A 14,647-nucleotide genomic window follows, 5' to 3' on the forward strand; every position below is an offset into this window, starting at 1 on the left:
TGGATTATGTTCATGTTGCTACTCCTTATTGAAAATAATAATAGCTGGCATTTATTGAGAATTTGCTGTGTACTGAACCTTGTCCTAAATGCTCAATAGGTGATTCCCCACCTAAACTTGCCAATTACCCATAAGGAAATTACAGTACTGCTAGGGTCTCTTTGTGCAGATAGAAAACTAGGGCCTCCTAAGGTCATGGAACTTGCCTAAGGTCACACTGGAGTCACTGCTCTTTCTTCTTTTTTAAAAAATTATTTATTTATTTATTTATTTGAGAGGTAGAAATACAGGGGTGGAGGGGACAGAAAGGTCTTTCGTCTCCTAGTTCCCTCCCTAGATGGCTGCAATGGCTGGTGCTGGGCCAATCTTAAGCCAGGAGCCAGGTGTTTTTTTCTGGTTCTCCCAAGCAGGTGCAAGGGCCCAAGCACCTGGGCCATCCTCTACTGCTTTCCCAGGCTGGAGCAGAGAGCTGGATCGGGAGAGGAGCAGCCAGGACACGAACTGGCACCCACATGGGATGCCGGCACTGCAGGCAGAGGCCCAGCCTGCTCGAGTAGTGCCACAGTACCAGCCCCTGGAGTCCCTGCCCTTGACCATATTGGGACTGGGAGGAGCCCATGGCAGATGGAAAAGATAAATGCCCTTGATATCCTTTCCTCTTTTCACTCTCCCAAGGTTAAACCAAGATGTAATCAGCATATGAGATCCTCTCAGCTTCCAAAGCTAGAGCTGGCCAAATGGAGCAGATGGCCGCCCTGCTTAGCCTGAGTGTCTCTGGTCTTGGCGGGGACTGTGGCTTGGCTTCAGAATGATCAAGAAGTACAGGCAGCGGTAAGAAGTCATTCCTCTGAGGTTCAGAATTAGCCTCGCTAAAGTTAACGCTCTTTAAAATCAATGTAGATTCTGCAGTTTAGCTCTCGTTGGGCCAAAGTCAGGTCTGACCCTTCAGAAAAAGTCCATTCAAAAAAAACTTTTTTTTTTTTTTTCAGTACAAAAAGCTTTCTTCAGGTAGCACTGAAATCACAGTATAAAGAGACGAAAATCAAGCTACATGGAAATTAAACAGCATTAACTAAACAAATGGGACTGACCATAACACAGAGTCCAAAAGTTGTATTAATACAAAATAAAGGCGGTTGTCCTAAATGACTTTTTTTTTTATTTATTTATTTTTTTATTTTTTGACAGGCAGAGTGGACAGTGAGAGAGAGAGAGACAGAGAGAAAGGTCTTCCTTTTGCCGTTGGTTCACCCTCTAATGGCCGCCGCGGCCGGCGCGCTGCAGCCAGCACACCGCGCTGATCCGATGGCAGGAGCCAGGTGCTTCTGGTCTCCCATGGGGTGCAGGGCCCAAGCACTTGGGCCATCCTCCACTGCACTCCCTGGCCACAGCAGAGAGCTGGCCTGGAAGAGGGGCAACCGGGACAGAATCCAGCGCCCAGACTGGGACTAGAACCTGGTGTGCCGGCGCCACAAGGTGGAGGATTAGCCTAGTGAGCCACGGCACCGGCCCCTAAATGACTTTTAAGGCCTCTTCCAATTCTGAAAGTCTGGGTATATTACTGCTATGTTTTTAGACTTTATTCTAACTCATAGGCACAAAGTTCTTGAGACTATAAAACTCCCCAAATGGCAGCAACAGCCCGGGTTGGGCCAGACCAAAGCCCGGAGCCAGCAACCCTATCCAGGTCTCCCCCGTGGGTGGTATCTGCTGCCCCTCAGGTTGTAGCTTGGCAGGGAGCTGAGAATGGACTCTGATGATATGGGATACGGACACCCCAAGGAGCAGCTTAACCCACTGCACCACAGCACTTGTCCTGGGAATTTCTTTTAAATGTATTTTTTCAATTTCTGTTTTTGATAGCCAATATCTTACATTGTAGAAAACTTTGTGTTTTGAATTTCAGTATAATTTCATTGTCAAACATAATCATTTCTTTCCAGAATCGTGAGGAAATTAGGGCCCTTGAGATTATTTGCATAACCTTATTTGCAAGAAAATTACATAGCCACTGACATTAAAGCATGTCTGGGCAGCCGTGGGAACTCATTTGAGAGGTTCAGTCCAGCCACCTTTTAAAGATGGTATTTGGTTTTCAGACAGAAAATGATGAAGCAGGTATCTGGCCTAGTGGTTAATATACTCACGTCCCACATCCAATTGCCTGGGTTCGTACTTCCACTTCTCACTCCAGCTTCCTGCTGATGCAGACCCTGAGGGGACCATGGCAGTGGCCACCCATGAGGGAGACCTGACTTGAGATCCCAGCCTCAGCCCCAGTGGGGTAGCCATTGCAGGCATTTGTGGAATGAACCAGTGGATGGGAGCTCTATGTGTGTGTGTGTGTATGTGTGTCTATCTCTGCCTGCCTTTTATTTTATTTATTTATTTATTTATTTATTTTTTTTTTTTTTTTTTTTGACAGGCAGAGTGGACAGTGAGAGAGAGAGACAGGGAGAAAGGTCTTCCTTTGCCGTTGGTTCACCCTCCAATGGCCGCCGCGGTCGGCGCGCTGCGGCCGGCGCGCTGCGGCCGGCGCACCGCGCTGATCCGATGGCAGGAGCCAGGAGCCAGGTGCTTTTCCTGGTCTCCCATGGGGTGCAGGGCCCAAGCACCTGGGCCATCCTCCACTGCACTCCCTGGCCATAGCAGAGAGCTGGCCTGGAAGAGGGGCAACCGGGACAGAATCCGGCGCCCCGACCGGGACTAGAACCCGGTGTGCCGGCGCCGCTAGGCGGAGGATTAGCCTAGTGAGCCGCGGCGCCGGCCTCTGCCTGCCTTTTGTATAAATAAATAATTTGAAAAGAAAATGGCATTTCAGCTGGATCTGAAAGGGGGAGATAAGATTCTAATCGTGTAGAGGATACGAGGACGAGTTTTCCAGCCACACAGAATCAGGAGCATATATGGGAAGATGGGGGAAAGTGGGGAAAACCCAAGGAACAGCAAGTTGTCCTCTTTGGCAGGAACAACAGAAGAGCCGTAAGAGAGCAGTAGAGAAGAACCTGATGAGACAGATGGCAGAGTTGAGCAGTACCAGGTTCATTGTCCTTAGAGACCTGTGGGCCTCCATTCAAGCTCTGGACCCAGTAAGAACCAGCTGTGCCACCACAGTTCTTTCACCATCTCCTGTTCCCGTGTACACTCACTGGCTGATTGCTACACTTCAGCCATCCATTTCCTCAGGTTCCCAAAGGTCAGTTTTACTACAAAATTGAGGTTAAGGGTTGAGCGAATTATCTGATACATCATTTCTAGAATTATATTTCATTTTAACAAGCAGCAGTACAATATTTTGAGACAACATAAAATTTATATAGATTTGTAAAATAAGAGTCATCAAAGACAGCTCCTATGTCTTGAGGACTCGGGCTTACTGCTTGTGTGCCTGTGCTCTGGAAAACTTTGAGAACTATTGCTCACTGGGATGCCATGAGGATTAAGCATGATAAACTATGTAAACACTTGAGCATGATCCACAGCAGTAGTTTTAAAAAACTATTCTTCCCTCCTCTCAGTGGAAATCTGTCTGCTCCTTTTCCAAGGAGGCTCTTGGAACCAGTGGTGTCTGCCCGTCTTGGGAATATGTTAGAAATGCATGTTCTTGGGTCTACCCTACTAGACCTACTGAATAAGAAACTGATCAGGGACCCAAGAATTGGCCTTTTAACAAACCTTCCAGGTTATGCTCATCCTCTATAGTTTGAGGATGACTGGTGGAGGGGATTTCTTCATGTGCCTGTTTTGTAATACTTGATCGTCTGATAGTATCTTTGGCTTTTTGAAATGTTACTGTACCCTGTGATCTTTGGAATAAACAACACTCACATAGTTTTATCCATTTGCTGACATCTTTTATTATTCTCTAAATGTTATTATTGGATCACATAGTTAATGCCATTAACGTCACTGTTATTTTTATTGACTTGAAAGACAGAGAGACAAAGATCTTCCATCCACTAATTTGTTCCCCACATGCCTACAAAAGGTGGGGCTGGGCTGGGCCAGGCCAGGTCAAGAGTCCAGAACTCAATCCAGGTCTCCCATGTGGGTGACAGGAACCCAAGTACTTGAGTCATCACCTGCTACCTCCAGGGGTGCACACCAGCAGGAAGCTGGAACCAGAAGCTGAACCAGGACTCAAACCCAGTAGGTGTCCCAAACAGCACCTTAACTGCTGTGCCAAATGCCTACCCCTGCTTCACACTTTTTTTTTAAAGATTTATTTTTAAGCAAAATAGAATCATCATTTGTTTTTATTTATTTGAAAGGCAGAATTAGAGAAAGAGACCTGCCATCTACTGGTTCGCTACTCAAATGCCCACAGCCACTGGGCTAAGCCAACCCAAAGCCAGGAATCAGGAACTTCATCTGAGTCTCCCATGTGAGTACAGGGGCCCAAACACTTGAGCCATCGTCTACTGCCTTCCCAGGCCATTAGCAGAGAGCTGGACCAGAAGTGGAGCAGCCAGGACATGAACCAGCACCCATACGTGATGCCAGTATCGCAGGCAGTAGCTTTACCCACTCTGCCACAACACCAGCCCCTTCTTCACACTTTTAATGGGGTTGAATACAGAGGAGTTTTTCAAAATTTGTTTTTTTTTTGTCCTAATAGCTCCATCTTTACTTTCTGTGTTGTATCAACTGCCTTGAGCAACATAACGTTCTCCTAATTGATCTCCTAATATTTCTTTTTTTTTTTTTTAAGATTGATTTATTTATTCAAAAGGCAGAGAGAATCTTCCATCCACTGGTTTACTCCCCAAATGGCTGCAACGGCCAGAGCTGGCCTGATCCAAAGCCAGGAGCCAGGAGCTTCTGGGTCTCCCACGCAGGTGCAGGAGCCCAAGCATTTGGGCCATCTTCCATTGCTTTCCCAGGCCACAGCAGAGAGCTGGATTGGAAGTGGATTAGCCAGGACTCAAACTGGCACCCCTGTGGGATGCCAACACTGCAGGAGGCGGCTTTACCCACTGTGCCACAGCACCAGCCCCCTGATATTTCTTAATAGTTAATAAATTGTGACTTGTAGATTTAACAAAAATTAGGTGTCCTGGTTGCAGCTGCCAGGGAGAGCTGTCCTGATACCAAAAGAAACTTCTGAAGCATAGGCGGTGTGCGCGTGTGTGTTGACATTGTCCAGCAGTTGCTGAAGTCAAGGACCAGAAGGTTTAGACCTGCTTAGAGTTGTCATGGTGAAATAACAATAACATCCCCTTCAAAGTTTGTCTATGATTTGTATATCCCAAAAGATGTTGTTTATGTGTTTATTTCTTCCTGTTTTCAAAACAGGTAGTGGGTGTAGAGAGTAAGAAACAAAGAAAAAATAATTTCTGGATAAGAATTGCCTTTTAGCTTAAAACATACTGCTTTTCATCTAAGTCCCTCCCTATTCAAGCAGTAGCTTTGAAGATGTGACGCTCTAGACAGCTTGAGTAAAAGACTCTGTGTAAGAACCATGTATGTGATCTTTGCGAGTAACAGGTGTTTGATAGAAATGCCCTTGCTTTATAACTATAGGACCAGTTTGTCACAGTGGGTAGAAGATTAGGCCAAAAAAGATCAGACCGGGGTTTGTTCTTGGTTCACATGAAGTTTTCAAGTAGACTCTAACCGTAAGTTTAAATTAAAAAATAAAAAACTTAGGGGCGGGCTGTATGGTATAGTGGATTAAACTGCCACCTACCACCTGTGACGCCGGCATCCCATATGGTTGCTGGTTCTAGTCCCGGCAGCTTCAGTTCTAATCCAGCTCTCTGCTAATGTGCCTGGGAAAGCAGCAGAAGATTGGCCCAGTACTGGGGTCCCTGCACCCACATGGGAGACCTGGATGAAGCTCCTGGCTCCTGGCTTCAGCCTGGTGCAGCCCCAGCCTTTGCAGCCATTTATAAGTGAACCAGCGGACGAAAGCTCTCTCGCTGCCTGTCCTTCTCTCTGGTAATCTGCTTTTCAATTACATTAAGTTAAATTAAAACTTAAAATGAAAAATAAAGAGCTTAGAGCCAGCACTGCAGCACAGCAGGATCAGTCATAGGTTGGAGAGTGAACCACTGGGTGGAAGATGGATCTCTCTCCCTCTCTCTCTGTGACTCTACTTTAAGTAAGTAAAGCTAAAGGGTTGCAGTTGCAAAACAGAATGAGGTTAAAGAATAGAGTGCCTTATCCATCTTTTAATATAATACTAAAAATAAATGAATTTTTTTTAAGTAAAGATTTTTTTCAGTACCAGCCATTCATGTTGCTATAGCATTTTCCTGAGAAAATGATAGTGGGTCCTGTCTACATAAAATTATATATGATGTAATCTGGCAATTAAGAATTTGTCATAAAAATAGGGGAGTCTTGTGCATATATTTTATAGAAATCTTAGAACATTCAGTCCCAGAAGGTTAAGGGATTGTTATTGTTACTTTCTTTTCTTTCTTTCATTTTTTTGAATGCAAGTAAATGCCCCTGAAAGGTTAAAGTCTTGATCTCTATGTTTGTATCTGCCGTAGTGAGAAGTGGCACCCTTGTAGATCTGGTAAATGTTTGTAACTCTTGAGGTTTCCAATTTCTGCTGTGATAGCAATTCTAAACTCAGATGGACTTGGGCACCACTCTGATTTGTCCATAAATATAAAACTACTGGTTACAAGCCAGCAAGCAGAAGCCAACTGGAATGCTGCCCTTGAAGCCTTCTACGACATATGCCATGGACAGAAGAGGAAACGATTGATTCAAGTTGGAGTGGAGACACACTGGGGCCCTGACCAAAAATCCTGAGCCAGGAGAGGTACTAGAAATCATTTCCCAGCGAAAGGATAATCAGACACTATTGTTTAATTCTTCATTGATCTTTGTCTCTCTGAAAGAACAGGAAAGAAAAGCAAAACATGGGAATTCCTAGATGGTGTGCTTTTTTTGTTTGTTTGTTTTATGCCAAAGTCTTCTATTTATTTTTATCAGATTCCAAAATCTAATTTTTATTATATTTTCAAGAATCTTCCCCAGATGCTGATTATTTCCAACTGGGATGGTCATTGATACACTGGATTTCATCAAAACTTTAAAAACTTGAGTGTATCAAAAAATATTTGTGAATCATGTATTTGATAAGGGGCTAGGATCTAGACATATAAAGACCTCTTAGAACTCAAGAAGCCAATCTAATTTAAAAATGGACAAAAGATATGAGTAGACAGTTCTTTAAAGAAGACGTACAAATGGTCAATAAACATATGGAAGGATGTTCAGATTAGGAAAATGCATGTCAAAACCACAATGAGATACCTCTCCACCCACAAGGATGACTGACTGTAATCAGAAACACAACAGAAAAAAAAAATAAGTGTTTGGTGAGGATGTGGAGAAACAGGAACCCTCATGCATTGTGATGGAACTGTGAAATGGCACAGCTATTGTGAAAAGCAGTTCGTCACTTTTTGCAAAAGCTAGGCATGGGTAACCATACGACCCAGCAGTTCCACTCCTAGGGAGAGACCCAAGAACATAGAAAGCCTGTGTTCAACAAAAATGTGTACACAAATGTTCACAGCATTATTATAATCCCCCAAAAGTGGAAATAACCCAGTGTTCCACTGTTGAATGAAATAAAATGTTCTGTCCATACATTGGAATATCATTTAGCCATCAAAAGGAATGAAGTATTGATACAAGCTACAACACTAGGGAACTTTGAAAACTTTGTGCTAAGAGAAAGAAGCCAGACACAAATGACCACATGTTGTATGAGTCCATTTACATATGTGAAACACCCAGGATAAGCAAACCATAAAGACAGAAAATAGGTTGGTGCTTGCCAGGGGATAAAAGGAGACCTGAAGTGGAAGTGGCTGCTTGGAGGGACAGGCTTTCTTGCTGGGGTAATGGACATGTTCTGCCATGAGACAGTGGAGATTGTAACACAACACTGTGAATCTTTTCAATCCACTAAAATGTACGCTTACAAAGAATGAGGAAGGAAGAACTATGCATGATCACAGAAAGAAAAAAGCCTCGGTTCACATAGGCATAGAAGGAACAGTAAGATCGGAGACAGATTGTGAGCGGCCTCAAGTGCCAAGCTGAAGAAGCTGATTTTCATCTTGCAGAGTCAAAAGCCACTAGGATATTTAGAGCAAGGAATGGGATGTTCAAAACACCGTTACAGGAAGTTAAATGTGGTGTCTGTGTGTTTGTGTGTTTTAAGACTTACTTATTTGAAAGGCAGAGTTGCATGGGGCAGGGGGTGGGGAGGGAGATCTTCCATTTGCTGGTTCACTTCCCAAATGGCCCCAAGAGCTGGGGCTGGACCAAGCTGCAGCCAAGAGCTCCATCCAGGTCTCCCACATGGGTGGCAGCTCTGCTTTCCCAGGCGCATTAGCAGGGAGGGAGCTGGATCAGAAGTGAAGCAGCCAGGACTTGAACTGATTCCCATATGGGATGCCAGCACAGCAGGTGGCAGCTAAACCTGCTGCGCCACAATGCTGGCCCCAGGAAGCTGAATTTGTAAAATGCAAAGGAGGATACTGACAGCCAGAGAGGTAGAGGTTTCTGTAGTCATAGATTTAGCACCCAAGGCTTCCGGCTTCGTCAGTGACACTGGGTGTGTGTGTGAATACATCCTCATGAATGTATGTGGACTATACAGTACTCTGGGGAGGCTGAAGCACTACTGTGAATTCTGAAAACTAGAAGGGTAATATGGCAGAGTAGCTTAAAAAAAATAGAGCCTGGAGTAGGCATCTAGGTTCAAATCCCAGCTGTGCTGCCCACCAGCTCTGTGACCTTAGGGAAGTCACCAAACCCCTCTGTGCTGCAGTTTTCTCGTCTATAAAATAAGGGTACTGAGGGCAACATTGTGCAGTGAGTTCAGCCACACCTTTGAGGCCAGCAAAGTACTGGTCCAAATCTCGGCCACTGTGCTTCTGATCCAGCTCCCTGCTAATGCGTCTGAGAAAGCAGCGGAAGATGACCAAAGTACTGGGGCCCCCGCAACCCGCATGGGAGACTCAGATAGAGTTTCAGGCTCCTGGCTTCAGCCTGACCCAGCCTTGGCTGTTGCAGCCATTTGGGTATGAACCAGGAGGTAGAAGATTGTGTGTGTGTGTGTGTGTGTGTGTGTGTATGTCTGTAGCTCTGCCTTTCAAATAAATCTTTTAAACAAAAATCATTCCTATACCTCATGGAGGTGTAACGATTGTGAGCATTAATCTATGCAAAGTGCTCACAATGCCTGTCTCAGTGAAAGTGCCCATCAATGGCAGCCGCTCCCCAAGAGTAGCCAGCCGCTCTCCTCTGCCTTGTTCTCTGCTCCTGAAAGCATCTAAACAGTCATAAAGTGTTAAAGAGAAAACCGAAACAAGCCTTTGCTTTGTGAGAAATGACCCCAACAAAGAAAACCCATCTACTAGTAATGAAGTGGAAGGGACAAAAAGAACCATTCTTAGCCAGAAAACCGGTTTTTTATATACAAGTGATGCGTGGTGTTGACTCCTTGATGATGCTGTTCTTGGATATGAACTGGTGCCCGTGCGCTCCTCTGGTCAGCACTGTTTCTCACAGTCCGATGCCGAGGTGTGGCCTCGGTTCAGGGACAGAGAATCTGCATTTCTTTTCTTTTCTTTTTTTTTTTTTTTTAAGATTTATTTATTTATTTGAGGCAGAGTTAGAGAGAAAGAGGGAGAGTCAGAGAGAGAGGTCTTCCATCCATTGGTTCACTCCCCAGATGGCTTCAGTGGCCAGAACCGGGCCATCAGGCGCCAGGAGCTTCTTCCAGGTCTCCCATGTGGGTGCAGGGGCCCAAGGACATGGGCCATCTTCTACTGCTTTCCCAGGTGCATTAGCAGGGAGCTGTATCAGAAGTGTAGCAGTTGGGACTCGAATCGGTGCTCATATGGGATGCTGGCACGGCAGGCGGCAGCTTAACCACTATACAACGCCGGGCCCCGAATCTGCATTTCTTTTTTTGTTTGTTTTTTTGTTTTGTTTTTGTTGACAGGCAGAGTGGACAGTGAGAGAGAGAGAGAGAGAGAGAAAGGTCTTCCTTTACCGTTGTTCACCCTCCAATGGCCGCCGCAGCCAGTGCACCACGCTGATCCGAAGGCAGGAGCCAGGTGCTTCTCCTGGTCTCCCATGCGGGTGCAGGGCCCAAGGACTTGGGCCATCCTCCACTGCACTCCCTGGCCACAGCAGAGAGCTGGCCTGGAAGAGGGGCAACCGGGACAGAATCCGGCTCCTTGACCGGGACTAGAACCCGGTGTGCCAGCGCTGCAGGCAGAGGATTAGCCTAGTGAGCCGCGGCACCGGCCCCAAATCTGCATTTCTTAAATCTGCATTTTTTAATAAGCATCCTAGGTAACTCTTATGCCTGCTGCAGGCTGAGAACAGCACAATGCACAGAAACTGGAAACGTGACTTAGTGAACCAGTCAGTGGTGTTTAGCATCCATACAGGATTTTTAGAAAAATGGAAAGCAGGGGCGGGTATTGGGGCATAGTGGATCAAGCTGCTGCTTGGGCCACCTGCATCCCATATCAGAGTCCCAGTTCCTCTGTTTCACTCCCCCAAATGCCCACAATAGCCAGGTTTCGGCCAGGCTAAGTCAAGGAACCCAGAACCCCGTCCAGGTCTTCCATATGGATGGTAGGGACTGAAATATTTGAACCATCACCTGCTAACTCTTGGGATGCATTAGCAAGCAGCTGGATTAGAAGCATCACCATGGGCTGTGGGCATCCCAAGCAGCAGCTTAACCCAGTGTGTCACAAAGCTCACCCCTGTAACTCTCACTTTAGTAACCAAATAAAATGGTTTTCATTCAAGCCAGTTTCAAGTTGTTAAGGTGACAGATAGGACTTGACAAAATTCAGTGTTACACTTTTGTGCTTTGCCCATTTTTACTTCTGCATAAGATAAAGGAAAATGTGCTCCAAAGATGTGCAAGTGTACAAGAGCGCACATAGCAAGGAAATGTTTTGAGAGAGAGAAGCCAACAACTATACCTGTGTAGGTCATGGGAACAATGAGGATATTATCACCTCTATTGGAATCTTAACTGGGTAAAAAAGAGTTTATTGTTCCATTGGCTGAAACACCTGCTGAGCAAAGACGACTCACCTACCTTGTTTGTATTTACAGAGATAAGATTTGGCAACCTTCAAGACAAGAAATGATCATGGCGAGTATTTGGGAGGGTTAGAGAGAGAGCAGCTAATTAGTTTCTGGGTTGTGTGACAGGGCAACTCTGGGCTTCCCTGGTCCAGATCAAGTCCTTGCACTCCACACCCTACATCCCAGCTGCTAGCCAGCCTGTCAGTCTCAGCCTCACCTCTCCTGGGGCCTGCTGCAGCCACCACAGAATCTGCCAGCACTAATACTGCATCGAGACACCTTCCTACTACCAAACCACCGTGCCCAGCTTGGGGAATCTGTCTGTTATTGGGTGACCTTGGATGAAGCCCTGTACTATGGCATTCTGGCATTAGCAGCAGGATGTTCAGGCAGATACATGGCTTATTGTTTAGCTTCAGTGGCAAGTGTGCTTCTTCCTGGGTACAACCCACAGACCATTATTTGTTAAGCTTTCTATAGGCTTGCTTTCGTTAAATAGGTTCAATGTGGGCAAATGCCAATATGTGCCACCCCTGGTGGCTCCAATTTTTGAGCCTGAAGTTTTTCTTTCTTCTTTTTTTTTTTTTTTTTTTTAAGATTTTATTTATCTATTTGAGAGGTAGAGAGAGGGAGAGACAGAGAGAGAGATCTTCCATCTGCTAGTTCACTCCCCAGATGGCCGCAACTGCCAGAGCTGAACTGATCCGACGCCGGGAGCTTCTTCCAGGTCTTCCACGTGGGTGCAGGGGCCCAAGGACTTGGGCCATCTTCTGCTGCTTTCCCAGGCCTCAGCTGAGAGCTGGATAAGAAGTGGAGCAGTTGGCCGGCACCACGGCTCAATAGGCTAATCCTCCGCCTGCAATGCCGGCACACCAGGTTCTAGTGTTGGTCAGGACACCGGATTCTGTCCCAGTTGCCCCTCTTCCAGGCCAGCTCTCTGCTGTGGCCCAGGAGTGCAGTGGAGGATGGCCCAAGTGCATAGGCCCTGCACCCCCATGGGAGACCAGGAGAAGCACCTGGCTCCTGGCTTCGGATCAGTGCAGTGCACCAGCTGCAGCGCACCGGCCACGGTGGCCATTGAGGAGTGAACCAACGACAAAAGGAAGACCTTTCTCTCTCTCTCTCTCTCACTGTCCACTCTGCCTGTCCAAAAAAAAAAAAAAAAAAGTGGAGCAGCTGGGACTTGAACTGGCGCCCATATGGGATTCTAGTGCTGCAGGCAGTGGCTTAGCCCACAGTGCCAGCACCAAAATTTTTCTGTCTTAAAACCAGTTAAAAGAATGCTGAGTTTTCAAGAAGTTCAGTATAGATATGCCTATGTAAATATCTGGCCATGCATATAGCAAATACTTTCAAAGTGACCTAAAGGAAGTACAGTAGACCCCCATTTCACGGATACGTTCCAAGATCAGTGCATGCCTGAAACTGCAAAGAGCAGTAGCAGCCAAGCCTCGTGTACCATGTGTATTTCCTGCCTATACATTTCCTTGATAAAGTTTAAAGTATGAATTAGGCACAATAAGAAATGAACACTACCTAATAATAGAATAGAGAGCAATAATTTACTGTGATTAAAATTCCATGAATGTGGTTGCTGTCTCTCTCAGAATATCTTTGTACTTTGACCTTTTCGCCTACAGTAAGTGCTTTACAGCTTCCCTTTGGCAGATCTGAATTGCCAGTACCACCACGGTTGTGCCACGGTTAGGTAAAGTAAGAGTTCCTGTGCTAGGCACATGGATGTCCATCCAATAACCAAGACAGCTACAAAGTGACTGGTGGGCGAGTAGTGTAGACAGGGCGGATGTGCTGGACAGAGGATGGTTCACATCTCAGGCAGGACACAGCAAGCTTCGTCATGCCACTCAGGACACCGTGCAGTTTCTTTTTTTTTTTTTTTTTTTTTTTTTTTTTGACAGGCAGAGTGGACAGTGAGAGAGAGAGACAGAGAGAAAGGTCTTCCTTTGCCGTTGGTTCACCCTCCAATGGCCGCCGCGGCTGGCGCGCTGCGGCCGGCGCACCGCGCTGATCCGATGGCAGGAGCCAGGAGCCAGGTGCTTTTCCTGGTCTCCCATGGGGTGCAGGGCCCAAGCACCTGGGCCATCCTCCACTGCACTCCCTGGCCACAGCAGAGGGCTGGCCTGGAAGAGGGGCAACCGGGACAGAATCCGGCGCCCCTACCATGCAGTTTCAAACTGAGGAGTTACTTCTGGAATTTTCCATCCAGTAGTGGTATTTTCAGACTGCAGGCAATAAACAGCAGATAAGGACAGCGCTATGTCTGTCTCATGCTTTTGCAAATACTCTCTTATTTAATGTGCACAGCAGCCCTGCAAGGTGGCTGGTGGTCTGTTTCACAGATGGAGAAATCCAGGTACAAAGAATGTAAGTAATTTGCCCAAGATGCAGAGAGAATTTCTAAAGTAGATCACTCTACTTCCAGAACTCAGATAATCTGGCTAGAAGTTGCCTCCACATGATTTACAGCTTTACAAAGAATTAAAATGTGGCAAAATGCCTTGAATACAGGCAACTGGGGGTCATTCCATCTTTACTAGTAAAGGCACATTAGTTGACTTCAAGTTCCTCCAAGTCCATCTGAACATCTCTTCTCCTGTTCTCTAAAAAAAAAAAAATATATATATATATATATATATATATATATATATATATATATATTTGAGAAGTGGAAAGAGAGTCTTTCATCCCCTGGTTCACCCCACAAATGGCTACAATGGCCAGGGTTGGGTCAGGCCAGGGCCAGGAGCTTCTTCCAGGTCTCCCACATGGGTGCAGGGGCCCAAGGATCTGGGCCATCTTTTACTGCGTTCCCAGGTGCATTAGCAGAGAGCTGGATTGGAAGTGGAGCAGCCAGGACTTGAACCAGTGCCCATGTGGGATGCCAGCACTGCAGATGACAGCTTAACCCACTATGCCACAGCACCGGTCCCAGGGTAATGTTCTTGACATCCCTTTTTCCATCTCATGAGACTTTAAATACTCCTAAGCATACCCACTGATGGTTGACCGAGCTTCCCCTGGACAAGGAAGCTAGTGAGAAGCTCTGTGTGCCTAATCCCAGAGTGCTTGTCACAACTTTCCAATTTCTGCTGGCACCAGTCAGCCAACATTTGCTGGGCCAGGCCAGAGCTAGGAGCCAGGAACTCCATTCAGGTCTTCCACATGGGTGGCAGAGGTCCAAGCATTTGGGCCATCTTCCACTGCTTTCCCAGGCACATTAGCAGGAGTCTTGGATTGGAAGTGGAGCAGCCGGGACTCAAACCATCATCCATATGGGATTCTGTCATTGCAGATAGCGGTTTTAACCACTACACCACAGCACCAGCCCCTTTCTCTTTCTTAAAGTAACAACCACCCACTGGTTTCCCCCTCATTCTTTCGTCTTCATCTCGAACACAGGCTTTTTGTTTGTTTAAAGATTTATTTTATTTATTTGAAACACAGAGTTACAGAGAGAGAGAGGTCTTCCATCTGCTGGTTCATTCCCCAAATGACCGCAAGGGCCAGAGCTGAGCCAATCCAAAGTTAG

The 14,647-nt window shown here is 46.1% G+C and overlaps 1 protein-coding gene and 1 long non-coding RNA gene across 3 annotated transcripts in view; both read left to right on the forward strand.

The window, feature by feature from the left end:
• LPCAT3 (lysophosphatidylcholine acyltransferase 3) overlaps nt 1-14,647 on the forward strand; it is a 44,678-nt gene that overhangs the window by 5,832 nt on the left and 24,199 nt on the right. The gene's annotated exons all lie outside the window — the stretch shown is intronic.
• LOC138843855 (uncharacterized) lies at nt 676-3,837 on the forward strand. Its single transcript, XR_011378973.1, has 2 exons — nt 676-831; nt 2,967-3,837. It is a non-coding gene; the product is annotated as an uncharacterized lncRNA (long non-coding RNA).

The sequence above is a fragment of the Oryctolagus cuniculus genome, chromosome 9 (genome assembly GCF_964237555.1).
Source record: "Oryctolagus cuniculus chromosome 9, mOryCun1.1, whole genome shotgun sequence".
NCBI classification, from domain to species: Eukaryota; Metazoa; Chordata; class Mammalia; order Lagomorpha; family Leporidae; genus Oryctolagus; species Oryctolagus cuniculus.